Source organism: Rhinoderma darwinii, chromosome 2 (assembly GCF_050947455.1).
Source record: "Rhinoderma darwinii isolate aRhiDar2 chromosome 2, aRhiDar2.hap1, whole genome shotgun sequence".
Taxonomy (NCBI): Eukaryota; Metazoa; Chordata; class Amphibia; order Anura; family Rhinodermatidae; genus Rhinoderma; species Rhinoderma darwinii.
In genome coordinates, this window is record NC_134688.1 from 208,992,293 (window position 1) to 209,006,345 (window position 14,053).

Genomic DNA, 14,053 nt, shown 5'->3' on the forward strand with positions numbered 1-14,053 from the left:
ACGTGCGTATCACGGATGTGAAACACGTTTGTGTACATAAGCCCTAAAAGGAAACCTTCCACCAAAGGTGGGGCTCATGGGTGACAGACCCAAATCTACTTAGGGGATATGTTTTATGTTAGTCTATAAGATGGGTTGAGAGGAGATTTCTGAGGGGTGTGAGAGGGCGGAATGTCTAGGCTTCATTTCCTCTTTTTCTTCTTTTTTTAGCTGTTGTTGTTGCTTTGTTGAGTTATCTGGGTTTAAAACGCACTGCCGAAACGTGGGTCTCTGTGTGGATGATTACCACAAATATGTTGATATTCTTGAGTATTTCCTTTTTGGATTGCATGTTTTATAAACAATAAATCTTTTAAATGGTAAATAAAAAAATAAATTAATCATATGATACAATGAATTGTGCCATGAAAAACTAGAGCTTGAACCTCAAAAATCAAGCCCTCATAGGGCTATATCGACAGAAAAATAAAAAAGTCATGTCTTTTGGAAGATGAGGAGGAAAAAATTCAAATGAAAATCTGAAAAATGGCTGCGTCGGGAAGGGGTTAATGGGCACATTCTTGTTAACATCTACAGCCTGAAAGCCTATCCTTACCTAACACTTAGGCTGGGTTCACACGTGGCGGAATTTCACTTAAATTCCGCTGCGGACACTCCGCAGCGTTAATCCGCAGCGGAGCCGTTTCTGCATTGACTTCCACTTCTATTTAGAAGTGTTCGTTTAGACGATGCGTAACATTCCGCTGCGGAGCATAGGCTGCGGAGCGGAATTTGATGTCCGCAGCATGCTCTGTCTGTTGCGGAGCAGTGGCGGACTCATGGCGGAATTTCTCCATTGACTTCAATGGAGATTCTAAGTTCTGCAATGAAGTCCGCAGCTGTGATGTGTGCTGCGGATGCGTCTTGCTTTTTTGCCATGACATTTCTTCATTCTGGCTGGACCTATGTATTTCTAGGTCTACAGCCAGACTGAGGAAGTCAATGGGGCTCCCGTAATGACGGGAGCGTTGCTAGGAGACGTCTGTAAATAGTCACTGTCCAGGGTGCTGAAAGAGTTAAGCGATCGGCAGTAACTGTTTCTGCACCCGGGACAGTGACTACCGATCCCAATATACAGCAACCTGTAAAAAAATATAAGTTCATACTTACCGAGAACTCCCTGCTTCTGTCTCCAGTCCGGCCTCCCAGGATGACGTTTCAGTCTAAGTGACGGCTGCAGCCAATCACAGGCCAAGCACAGGCTGCAGCGGTCACATGGACTGGCGCGTCATCCAGGGAGGTCGGGCTGGATGCCGAAAGAGGGACGCGTCACCAAGACAACGGCCGGTAACTATGAAATTCGTTTACTTTCACTAGGGAAAGTGCTGTCCCTTCTCTCTATCCTGCACTGATAGGGAGAAGGGAAGCACTTTTCCCGCAGTCCGCAGCAGCTAGTCCGCATCAATTTTCTGCACATTTTGTGCAGATCCGCAGCCGTAATCCGCAACCCGGATTAGGTGCGGCATTGATGCGGACAGTTGCGGAGGAAATCCGCCACGTGTGGTCATGCCCTTATTGTTAAAGGTTTTCTTGTAGTGCATTGTATTCAGTGTAGGATATCCTCTGGTCTACAAGGTGATACATTTTACCTAGACTAATACAGTGTAGCAAACTATCAGTACATAGGAGAGATTTGTGCTACTGATGTACACTGAAGCAAAATCTCAGCTGTGAAAAATATTAGATCTGTATAGACATGCTTCTATTTGCTCACAGCAAACAGAGATCTTGAAAATAGTGAGGAATTTTAGCATAAAGTATATTTGAAAATTGGTGTTTTCCACCAACAAATTCAGATTTTTTTCATAAATAGTTGAACAATGGCAAAAACGTTCAGAGAGATTCTCCTGGTTGTAGTACATAAAGTTACAGCAATTATAAATAGTAAAAATGTTCTAGGACCTCATGCGCTCATGGATATTCGCCCAAGGAAGGTGCTAATATTTTTCTATGGAGCTATGCATATTACGCCATTCAATGCCGTACATAAAAATTTATTCACTCCCTTAAAGCACTGAAGTAGAATACGCTTACATGGATACAGGAACTTTTCTTCATGTTATAGCCCCTCTTACCAATCAGAGAGTATATGTGCTCTCTTATTTAACATTTAGTTAGGGAGGGTAGTCTTTTTATTTTTACTAAATGTTTAAGAAGATAGGGAGTTGCACATCTAATCCCACACCCCCCCCCCCCCCGCACCTTATAAGGACATCTATCGACTCTGGGGCAGCATCTTTTTTTATTTTTTAGAGATGTTTGGTATATTTAGTTCTGGTGATTATATAAATACACTATATGGACAAATGTATTGGGACACACCTCTGAATCATTAAATTCAGTTTTTTTTAATCCCCAGCATGTCAATTGTATTTGCGTAAACGCTGCTTATTTGTTGCAGAATTTCTCCATTGAATTCAATGGGGTGGTAAATCCTGCAACAAATAGCAGATGTTAGGTTTTTTTTGCGGTGGAATCGCAATTCTGCTGCAAAAAACGCAATTAATAAGAAAAAAAATCTACATTTACCCAGAAGTCTGTGTTTCTTCATCCAGTACGCCCTATGTGTTTCATCCTATGTCCCAATCACAGGCTGCAGTGGTCACATTGGACGAAACGTCATGCCAGAGCTGCAGAGCGTCAGGACGTCAGAGGGACACGTCGCCATGGTAAGCATCCTTTTTTTTCTGTGCAGTTTTCCGCAGCGGACATTCCGGCCGGAAAACTGCACCACGATGTGGTGCGGTTTTTCGGCCGGAAGTTACTGCAGCGCACAGGACGCAGGGGCGTAGCTAGTGGGGGGGCAGGCGGGGCATGTGCCCCGGGCGCAACTTAGAGGGTGCGCCAGGGCCGCACCGTCCATGACGGCGGCCTGCTGCTTCTCTGAGGGATCGGCGGTGCCACTGAAACCAGCCACCCCCTCCTGCACTATAATTGTACCTGCGTCTATAGGACACAGGTACAATTAGAAGCAATGAATGGCCGGGTATGTTCTGTGCCCGGCCATTCAGCGCCTATCTACGAGTGAAGCGGCGCAATACTTTGCGGCGCTTGCGGCGTTGAAAGGCGCTGATTGACAGGGAAAGTTATTCTGTCCTGCCAATCAGCGCCTTTCCTAGACGCAAGCAGCGCGATCACGTTATCGCGCTGCTTGCGTCGTTCAACCCCAGGAGACCTGCGGAGAAGAGAGCAGGTCTCCATTGCCGCTGGACGGCGCGGTAACGGGATTAAGGTGAGTTTGTATAGTTGGTTATATTATCCTAATAAAAAAGTGTGTGGAATTAACCACGAGAGGGGGGGGGGTGGCTTTATCTACAGGGGGTGGCTTTAGCTACAGGGGGGGCTTTATCTACAGGGTGGGCTTTATTTATGGGGGGGCTCTATCTACAGGGGGGGGGCTATATACTGGGGTGGGCTATATGTGGAGCACTATATACAGGGGTGGGCTATATGTGGAACACTATATACAGGGGTGGGCTATATCTTCAGGGGGGCTATATACAGGGATGGGCTATCTGTGGAGCACTATATACAGGGGTGGGCTATATCTGGAGCACTATATACAGGGGTGGGCTATCTGTGGAGCACTATAGGGGGAGCTATATGTGGGACATTATATACAGGGTTGGGCTATATGGGGGGCACTATCTACAGGGGGCTCTATGGCAGGCACTATCTACAGGGGCACTGTGTGTATGTGTGTGTGTGTGTGTGTGTGTGTGTGTGTGTGTGTGTGTGTGTGACACAGTGCTATTATAATTAGAGGTGCAGTGTATGGCGCTATTATATTTAGGGGCGTAGTGTGTGGTATAATGAGAACTTTATCTTTGTTTATAGGTGTAGACATTTTTGAAAAGTGAGAAGCTGAAGACATTTGAGAGGCAAACTGCAGAAATGGGCTGTGACTGGGAGAAGTCATGAAAGAGGTCTGGACCGGATGGAGAAAAAGAACTAGAATCTGAGACATCACCAGTGAGTCACTTTATGTGAATGTTTAATCTGCCTCTAATAATTACTGTAGTCACTGTATGATCTGTAGCGAGATGATGGGTGGTATGATTATGATATGATTTTTTTTTGTGAAAAAGCAACTCCTAGCATATCCTTACCATTGTTTGGGCCATGCTGGGAGCTGGAAACAATTTAGTGCAAACCTATACGGCAGGGGTTGCACTAAATTGAGCTGTATTTGTGCTGGTTTTGTATATATGTACTGATCTTGGTTCTGGTACTATATATATGTATTGATCTTGGTACTGTTGCTGTATATATGTAATGATCTTGGTTCTGGAACTGTATTTATGTACTAAGCTTGTTCTGGTACTGCATATATATAATGAGCTGTGTTCTAGTGCTGTATATATGTAATGAGATTGGTTCTGGTGCTGTATATATATGTAATGAGCTTGGTTCTGTTGTTGTGTATAGAACTAAATTGCTTGTAAAATGTACAAATGTTTTTATGTTCGAATTACATTTAAAAAAATGTAGAATAGAAATGACACGTCATTGATTGCTAGAGAAAACAAGCATGGCGAGGGGGAAGGAGATGTCGGGAAAGAGGTTGGTGGGCGCCAAACTGAATCTTTGCCCCGGGTGCTGGAGAACATAGCTACGCCTCTGCAGGACAGATACGCTGTGTGCTTTTACGCAGCGTATCCACCCTGTGTGAACATTGCCTTAGTGTTTAGGAACCACAGCAACTCAGCCATGAAGTGGAGGACCATGTGAATTTACAGAGCGTGGTTACTGAGTGCTGAGGCCAGTGGCGTATCACCATATATGCGGTGCCCATGGCTGCCCGAACCGCACATTACTTTAAAAAATCAGTATTGCAGTGCGCTAGCGCCGCTAATAGGGAGGAGGGGCAGGCAGAGCAATATCAGGGAGAGCAATAGCAGGGGCGGGCTGGGAGGGAATAGGGCCGCTGCTGATGGGGAGGGCAGGGCCGCACCGTGCGGCCTGCTGCCTCTCTGAGTGAACGGTGGCGCAACTGAAACCACCCGCCGCCAGCCCCTCCTGCACTAATTCTGCGTCTAATTGGTACCTCCATTTGGGGGTACTTGCAACTTTTTGATTTTATTTTATTTGAGACAAAGTGACCAAAAAAAATGCAAACTGGCTTTGTTTTTAATTTACATTTTTTCCTGTACTTTTTTAGTTTAAGCTGTTCCGAACGCAGCGATATCTATTATGTATAGCTTTTGTCTATTTTTTTAATTTTTTAAAATGATAAAATCCTTGATCAGGGAAACAGGGCTATTATTGTTTTTATTACTTTAAACTTTTATTTATTTATTTTTCTGAAACATTTTTTTTTTTTACTTTTTTTAACATTTAAATTTTTTTAATTTTTATTACACTTACTTGGGGACTTGAAGGCCTGATCCTCTGATCCCCTGATCCCAGGTACAATACACTACACTACTTATGTAATGACAGTTAGCCAATTAAGTCCTGCCTTGGGCTGGACCTAATAGGCTTCGGTACATGGCTTACTAGGAAGCCGTTGCTAGGCTTCCTGGTTGCCATAGCAAACATCTGCACCCAGCAAACGCTCACGTGGTGGGGGTAATGGGGTTCAGAGGAAGCCCCCTCCCCCTGTCAACCACTTAAATGCAGCGGTCGCTATTGACCGCCGCATTTAAGAGGTTAAACGTCAACTGTCGGGGGTAACTGTGGTCGTTGCCATTGCAGCGGGATGTCAGCTATATATTACAGCCGGCATCTGCTGAGGATGAAGCGAGCACTAGTCCTGTGCCCGCTTCATCTTCAGGAAGTGACTGTACGCCCATTTGCGTACAATGGATGTACAGTCACGTCCATTTGCGGGAAGGGCTTCACTATTCGGGCGGGTTCACACATAGCGGAATTTCACTTAAATTCCGCTGCGGACACTCCGCAGCGTTAATCCGCAGCGGAGCCGTTTCTCCATTGACTTTCACTTTAATTTAGCAGTGTTCGTTTACACGATGCGTACAATTCCGCTGCGGAGCATAGGCTGCGGAGCGGAATTTGTTGTCCGCAGCATGCTCTGTCTGTTGCGGAGCAGTGGCGGACTGGTTGCGGACTCATGGCGGAATTTCTCCATTGACTTCAATGGAGAGTCAAAATTCCGCAATGAAGTCCGCAGATCTTATGTGTGCTGCGGAGCGTATTGTTTTTACTACCATGACATTTCTTCATTCTGGCTGGACCTATGTATTTCTAGGTCTACAGCCAGACTGAGGAAGTCAATGGGGCTCCCGTAATGACGGGAGCGTTGCTAGGAGACGTCTGTAAATAGTCACTGTCCAGGGTGCTGAAAGAGTTACGCGATCGGCAGTAACTGTTTCTGCACCCGGGACAGTGACTACCGATCTCAATATACATGTATCTGTAAAAAAACATATAAGTTCATACTTACCGAGAACTCCCTGCGTCTGTCTCCAGTCCGGCCTCCCAGGATGACGTTTCAGTGTAAGTGACGGCTGCAGCCAATCACAGGCCAAGCACAGGCTGCAGCGGTCACATGGACTGGAGCGTCATCCAGGGAGGTCGGGCCGGATGCCGAAAGAGGGACGCGTCACCAAGACAACGGGCGGTAAGTATGAATTTCTTTGACTTTCACTAGGGAAAGTGCTGTCCCTTCTCTCTATCCTGCACTGAATAGGGAGAAGAGAAGCACTTTTCCTGCAGTCCGCAGCGGCCAGTCCGCATCAATTTTCTGCACATTTTGTGCAGATCCGCTGCAGAATCTGCAACGCAGATTCTGTGCGGCATTGATGCGGACAGTTGCGGAGGAATTCCGCCATGTGTGGTCATGCCCTTCCAAGACATTTCTGATAATTCTACAGTTCCAACTTTGTGGGAACTGTTTGCGGAAGTCCCTTTTCTGTTCCAGCATGACTGTACCCCAGTGCACAAAGCAAGGTCCATAAAGGCTTGGTTGGGTTAGTTTGGTGTGGAAGAACTTGACTGGCCCACACAGAGCCCTTATCTCAACCCCATCAAGCACCTTTGGGATGAACTAGAACGGAGATTACAAGCCAGGCCCTCTTGTCCAACATCAATGTGTGACCTCACAAATGGTTTTCTGAATGAAATGGCAAAAATTCCCACAGACACACTTCAAAATCTTGCAGAACGCATTCTCCTTATTAATGTCTGTGGATTTAGAATGGAATTTGAACATAAAAGCACCTCTTGGTGTAATGAGTAGGTGTCCCAATACTTTTGTCTATATATGTATTGTATATGTGTATTTAGACATAAGGGGCATGCAATTCTCTGCAGATTTTGTACTTTTTATTATGTTTTGTACATTTCAGGCTCTGCTTGGGTCAGTTACTGGCAGTGTTTGACAATTATCTAATGTGTATGGATGCAGCTTGACAGTCACCCAACATCAGATGTCAAAGGAAAAACGGATCGGGCATGTTGGATTTAGCATCTTCTTGCATTATGACTTACAAGTCCGTCATTGACGGAAGGTCATTTTTGAACAATTCTGTACATGTATTGGCATGGTGATACCACAGGCGCAACAGCTGGACCTGCGCGATCACAAGCGAGAGTGTAGCTGTGATTGAATTAGATACAGTTGCTAAGGTGGGCTTAGATACATGGTCCAGCAGACAGTATTCTTATACAGTATAAGATTACTGTCTGCTGGTGCCCTATATCTAAGCCTACCACATGGTAGGCTTAGGGGGAGTTCACACTGAGTTTTTTGGCAAGTTTTTTGACGCGGAAACCGTGCCACAAAACGCGCCAAAAAAAAAGGCCGAAAATGCCTCCCATTGATTTCAAAGGGAGGCGGAGGAGTTTTTTTCCCGCAAGCGGAAAAACCGGCTCGCGGAAAAAAGAAGGGACATACCCTATCTTCGGACGCTTACGCTTCTGACCTCCCATTGACATCAATGATATCTTCAGGATAGGCCATCAATAGCTGATGGGTCGGAGTCCGACTCCCGGGACCCCCGACAATCAGATGTTTTGAAGGGGGTGCAGCGCTTGTTCAAGCGCTGCTCCCTTTTCATTTCCCTTACTTGCTCACACTGTGAATCAATGACACGTCCGTGTCAGCGATTCAGTGTGAGAAAGTGACCGGAACCAAGGGGACGCAGCGCTTGTACGAGCGCTGCACCCCCTTCAAAACAGCTGATTGGTGGGGGTCCTGTGTGTCGGACCCCGACCCATCAGCTCCAGCAGACAGTGGTATTAAATTTAGGGAAGGTGCACACGATAACGGCAAATACGTCTGAAATTACGGAGCGGTTTTCAGGAGAAAACTGCTCCTGAATTTCTGACGTTTTTACAAGTGCATGTTTTTCGCTGCGTCTTTTACGGACGTAATTGAAGCTGTTCTTCATTGGAGTCAATGAAAAATGGCTCCAATTATGTCCCAAGAAGTGTCCTTCACTTCTTTGACGTGGCCGTAATTTTATGCGCCATCTTTTGACAACGACACGTAAAATGACAGCTCGTCTGCACAGAACATCGTAAGACCAATTGCAAGCAATGGGCAGATGTTTGCCGATGTATTGGAGCCGCCTTTCAGCCGTAATTCGAGGCGTAAGACGCCTCCATTACATCTGAAAAGAGGTTGTGTGCACATACCCTTACCCTCCTCTTCAGCCACAGTGGAGGTCCTGACTCCATCCAGGGTTGGGATGTTGTGCACAGCGCATAGCGTTGTAACGTCATGCACTGTGCACAGCACTTTGACGTCAGGACTGCCGCTGCACTCTGGAAGGAGGAATGTAAGTAATGTCAGTTACTATAGTAACGGGGGCCTGTGTAGTTTATTACATAGGCCCCAGTTGCCATAGTAACTTTTCATTGATGTGGTGCGGGGGGCCTTGGACCCCCTGGCTTCGGGGCCCGGTCGCAATTGCGACCGCTGAGACCCCTATAGTTACGCCACTGGTGTAAATGTAATTGGGTAAGGGGAATAAAAGTGGAGTAGTGTAGGGGGATTTTAAGGCAGGTGATGGATAGCAGGTTAATTCTGTTTCTATATACAGGGTAAACCTAGAACCACCCAGTCCTTATTATAAGTTTTATTGTGATGCTCTGTGTTGTAAGGTGGGATTGTGACACTTCATAATCATGGACTTGGTATCTGTGGGTCACAGCGAGATAACCACTGGCTGTGCGGCACGGTTTCTTATCGGTGGAAGGATACAGGCTGTGTGACTGGTCCCTGGGTCGGACTGACTTGGGCAACCACAAAGGTTGGTCACGGTGGACCAGTGGCTGCTCGGGGGAGCAAGGGGAGGTGTGCAGGCACCGCTGACTCCTAGTTGGTGGGAGGGCCGGGGGGCAGGTGTGCTCCAGTCCATCATGTGAGGTGCCGCAATTGGTCAGATTCATCCAACTATGCTGTGCGGTGTAAATAGATCTTGGTGCAGGTATTATTGGAAACCCCTAAAAGAAACTGAAAATGCCAGCAAAACATGTGTCAGGGTGTTTAGTTTTTAATGTCTCCAATATCAAGGTTAGGGGAGATTCACACGAGCGTTGCGTTTTTGCGCGCGCAAACAACGCGGCGTTTTGCGAGCGCAAAAACCATTTGACAGCTGCGTGTGTCATGCGTGTCTGATGCGCAGCTGCGTGATTTTCGCGCAGCCGGCATCATAGAGATGAGGCTTGTCGACGCCCGTCACTGTCCAAGGTGCTGAAAGAGCTAACTCTTTCAGCACCCTCGACAGTGAATGCCGAACACAACAGCGAAAAACCTGTAAAAAAAAAAGATAAAGTTCCTACTTACCGAGAACTTCCCGGCCGTTGCCTTGGTGACGCGTCCTTGGTGACGCGCCTCTCTTGACATCGGGCCCCACCTCCCTGGATGACGCGGCAGTCCAAGTGACCGCTGCAGCCTGTGATTGGCTGCAGCCTGTGCTTGGCCTGTGATTGGCTGGAGCTGTCACTTGAACTGAAGTGTCATCCCGGGAGGTCGGACTGCAGGAAGGAGACAGGAGTAATCGGTAAGTTAGAACTTCGTTTTTTTTTACAGGTTCATGTATTTTGGGATCGCAAGTCACTGTCCATGGTGCTGAAACAGTTTAACTCTTTCAGCACCATGCACAGTGAATCTCTCCCGACGTCGCGGACCGGAAATTTTTTTGCCGGGTTCGGCCAAAACGAGTTTGGCCGAACCCGGTGAAGTTTGCCTCGGTTGTCGGGGTTCGCTCCTCGCAAAGACACTCCGTTTGGATGCTTGGAAACAGAAAAGCACGTGGTGCTTTTCTGTTTTCATTCATCCTTTTCACTGCTGTTGCGCGAATCACGCTCGTCCCACGGAGGTGCTTCCGTGTGGTGCGCGTGATTTTCACGCACCCATTGACTTCAATGGGTGCGTGATGCGCGAAATACGCAGAGTTATTGAACCTGTCGCGCTTTTTGCGCAGCAGACAAACGCTGCGCAAAAAGCACGGACTGTCTGTACTGCCCCATAGACTTGTATTGGTCCATGCGTGCCGCGTGAAAACCACGCAGCCCGCACGGACCGAATACACGCTCGTGTGAATCCCCCCTTACAGTAATAAACGTAGCAACACACAATTCTTAATATACGACAGTCGCACGCTCAATCATACTGTCACCCCGTTCCTTCTACTCATAGCGGCGGTGTGAGACTGGAAGAAGCAGAGCTGCACATGCCACTCAGCCACACAATAGGGAGTGATTCTCCAAAGTGTTTACGCTGTGTGTGTTCCTACCCTAAGGTTGGATTCACACGCAGCAGATTTTGGTGCAGAAATTTCTGCAATTGAAAATCAGTTCTATTCATCTGAATTGAACTTGAAGAGTTCCATGTGCTTACTGCAGAAACAACCCCATTCAGATAAATTGAACTTATTTTCAGTCGCAGAAATGTATTCAACAAAATCTGCCGTGTGTGAATCCACCCAAAGTATGGCTTATTCTATTGTTTGTCTATGGAGATTGCATGACTGTATACTTTATTACATGTGCCTCTTGACTGTAGGTGCAGAAGTGTACACATTCCCTTGACCATTTAGATTTCTGACATATCTATCATCTATAAGGAATTGCTACTTTTGCAGGCGCATAATATATTAGGTTTGCTGAGGGGGGTCTTACACTTTAAAATTCTGAGACAGCTACTTTACTGTGTTGGTGATGGCAGCAATTTTTGTGTACTGTTTAACAGCAGAGAATGTTTGCATCTATTATATTGCTTCTAGGCAATAAATCAAGGTCACCGCATCTGATAGCCAATGTCAGGTTTATCTGTCTTGTTCCAGGTGAGAACTGGTCAAACGAGTTTAGTTACACAATACTATCTAGGTAACAAACAACCATTTAAATCCAACACAAAGACTATATTATGGTATTTAACCCTTTAGTGACCAGTCTGAACCTTTCACCTGCCCATACATGTGTAGCTGAGTGCAGCATGTAATGGGCAGGGCGGCACAAACCCTGGGGCACTTTAAAAAAAAATTCTACCCTCCTCCGTTATTTAGATATCGGTGCCGTTATATTTGGCGCACGATATTTGAATAACCCCCTGAACTGTCAATGGGGCGTGTAATGGCAAGGGGATCGTGTAACATCGCTGTGACACTGTCCAATCAGTTACGGACAGTATCACAGCAAGAACTGGAGAGAGAAGAGCGTGTGCATGCGCGCGCACGCTCTCACTCTTCAGCTCTCGGCAGACAAGGACAAGACTGATCTCTGCGCTCTACTCTCTCCAGCTCTTGCACTGTCCGCAACAGTGATTCGCCCCCTTGCCATTACACGCCCCCTTGCACACGCTCTCCTCTCTCCAGCTCCTGCTGCGACACTGTCCGTAGCTGATTGTACAGTTTCACAGCCATAGTAACATGCCCCCTTGCCCTTACACGACCCATTGACAGTTCAGGGGGTTAATTAAATATCGAACGCCAAATATAACGGCACTGATCTCTAAATAACGGAGGAGGGTAGGAAAAATATGTAAAGTGCCCCAGGGTTTGTGCAGCCCTGCCCATTACATGCTGCACTCAGCTGCACATGTATGGGCAGGTGAAAGGTTCTCTTTAACCCCTTCCCGACATCCGCATTATATATACCGCGGATCGGCTTGCTGTCAGTGAACGACTGACAGTTCTAATACATTGCACCTCATAGTTAGTGCAATGTCTTAGAACATCAATCAAACAGTTGGACCTTCAAGTCCCCTAGTGGGACTAAAAACAAAGTGTAAAAATAAAAGTTGTAAAAAATCAAATACAAGTTTCAAGTAATAAAATTTTTTTTCCCTTATCAAGTCAATTAGTATTGAAATATATACAACATATTTGGTATTGCCACGTCCGTTGCGTCCTGAACGATAAAAATATTGTTATTTATCCTGCGCAGTGAAGGCCGTAAAAAAAACCTTAAAAAACATTGCCAGAAATGCTGCTTTTTGGTCACTTTGCCTTCCAAAAATGCAAGTACAAAGTAATCAAAAAGTCACATGTATCCAAAAATGGTACCTATAAAAACTATAGCTTGTCTTGCAAAAAAACAAGCCCTCATACAGCTCCGTTGACGGAAAAATTAAGAAGTTATGGCTCTTACAAAATGGCGACAGAAATTTTTTTTTTTTTTTACAAAATTCATTTTATTGTCCAAAAAGCTGTACAACATAAAGTGCTATAAATTTGGTATCGCCGAAATCGTACTGACCCGCAGAATATAGTTCACATGTAATTTATAATGTGTGGTGAATGCTATGTAAAAAATACAATGCCAGAATTGTTTTTTTTTTGGTCACCTTGCCTCCCAAAAAAAGAAAGGATAAAAAGTGATGAAAAAGTCCCATGTACCCCAAAATGGTACCAATAAAAACTCGTCCCGCAAAACAAAAGCCTCATACCACTACGTCTGAAAAAAGAAAATAAGTTAAGGCTTCCATTCAGGAAAGAAAAATATGCAGTTGTGCAGGCCCGAAGGGAACATTTATTTTGTTTCAAGAGGCGAAATTAGGGAACCAGGAAGGGGAGGACTCCAAGCAAGGGCACCCGTATTATACCAGGACAACACTTTTCCAGCAAAATTCCCCAAACTGCAAAGGTGCAGAGTGTGTACCAAAAGGGGTATAGGAAAGGACACTATCTATCAGTGCAACACTGGCCTGTGCATAAAGTATTGCTTCACAGCGTAACACACATCTATGGATTATTTTATTGCTTTTTTTTACCCCATTATTATAACACCTGACTATGCCCTGATGTACTCTGCCCAGCTTAAATATGCCCTCACATTATAAACTAAAATACAAGTAAAACTCCTAACAAAACTACTACCAAGCAAATCCATGCTCCAGAAGCCAAATGGTGCTCCCTCACTTCTGAACCCTACAGCGTGCCCAAACAGCAGTTTACTACCACATATATGGCATCGCCAAACCATTTTAACAATTTTTGGGGTGTGTGTCTCTAGTGGCACAACCTGGGCATGACATATTTGCCACTGAAATGGCATATCTAGGGAAAAATTCCCATTTTTACTTTGCACCATCCACAGCGCAATCATTTATTGAAAAGACCTGTGGGTAAAAATGTTCACTACACCCCTTAATAAATGCCTTGAGGGGTGCAGTTTCCAAAATGGGGTCACTTCTCAGGAGTTTCTTTTATTATTTCAAAACCTCTACAATTGTGAACCAATACTTTGTAAGTTGCCAAATTAGGCCTCGCATGGTACTCTTTCACTCCTGAGCCCTGTTGATCATCCAGGCAAAAGATTAGGGCCACATGTAGGGTGTTTCAACACAGCATAATAATTAGAGAGCTGTCTTTTCATGGTAGCACAAACTGGGCACCACATATTGGCATATCTATAGACAAATTGCTATTTTCCCTCTGCAACATCGAGTGTACGCTAGTTTCTGTAAAATATATGCAGAGTTAACATTCTCACTACACACAAGGGTTAATAAACTTTCTAAATGCTGTTTTGAATACTTTGAGGGGTACAGTTTTTAAAATGGGGTGATTTATGGGGGTTTGTATTGTATGGGCTTTTCAAT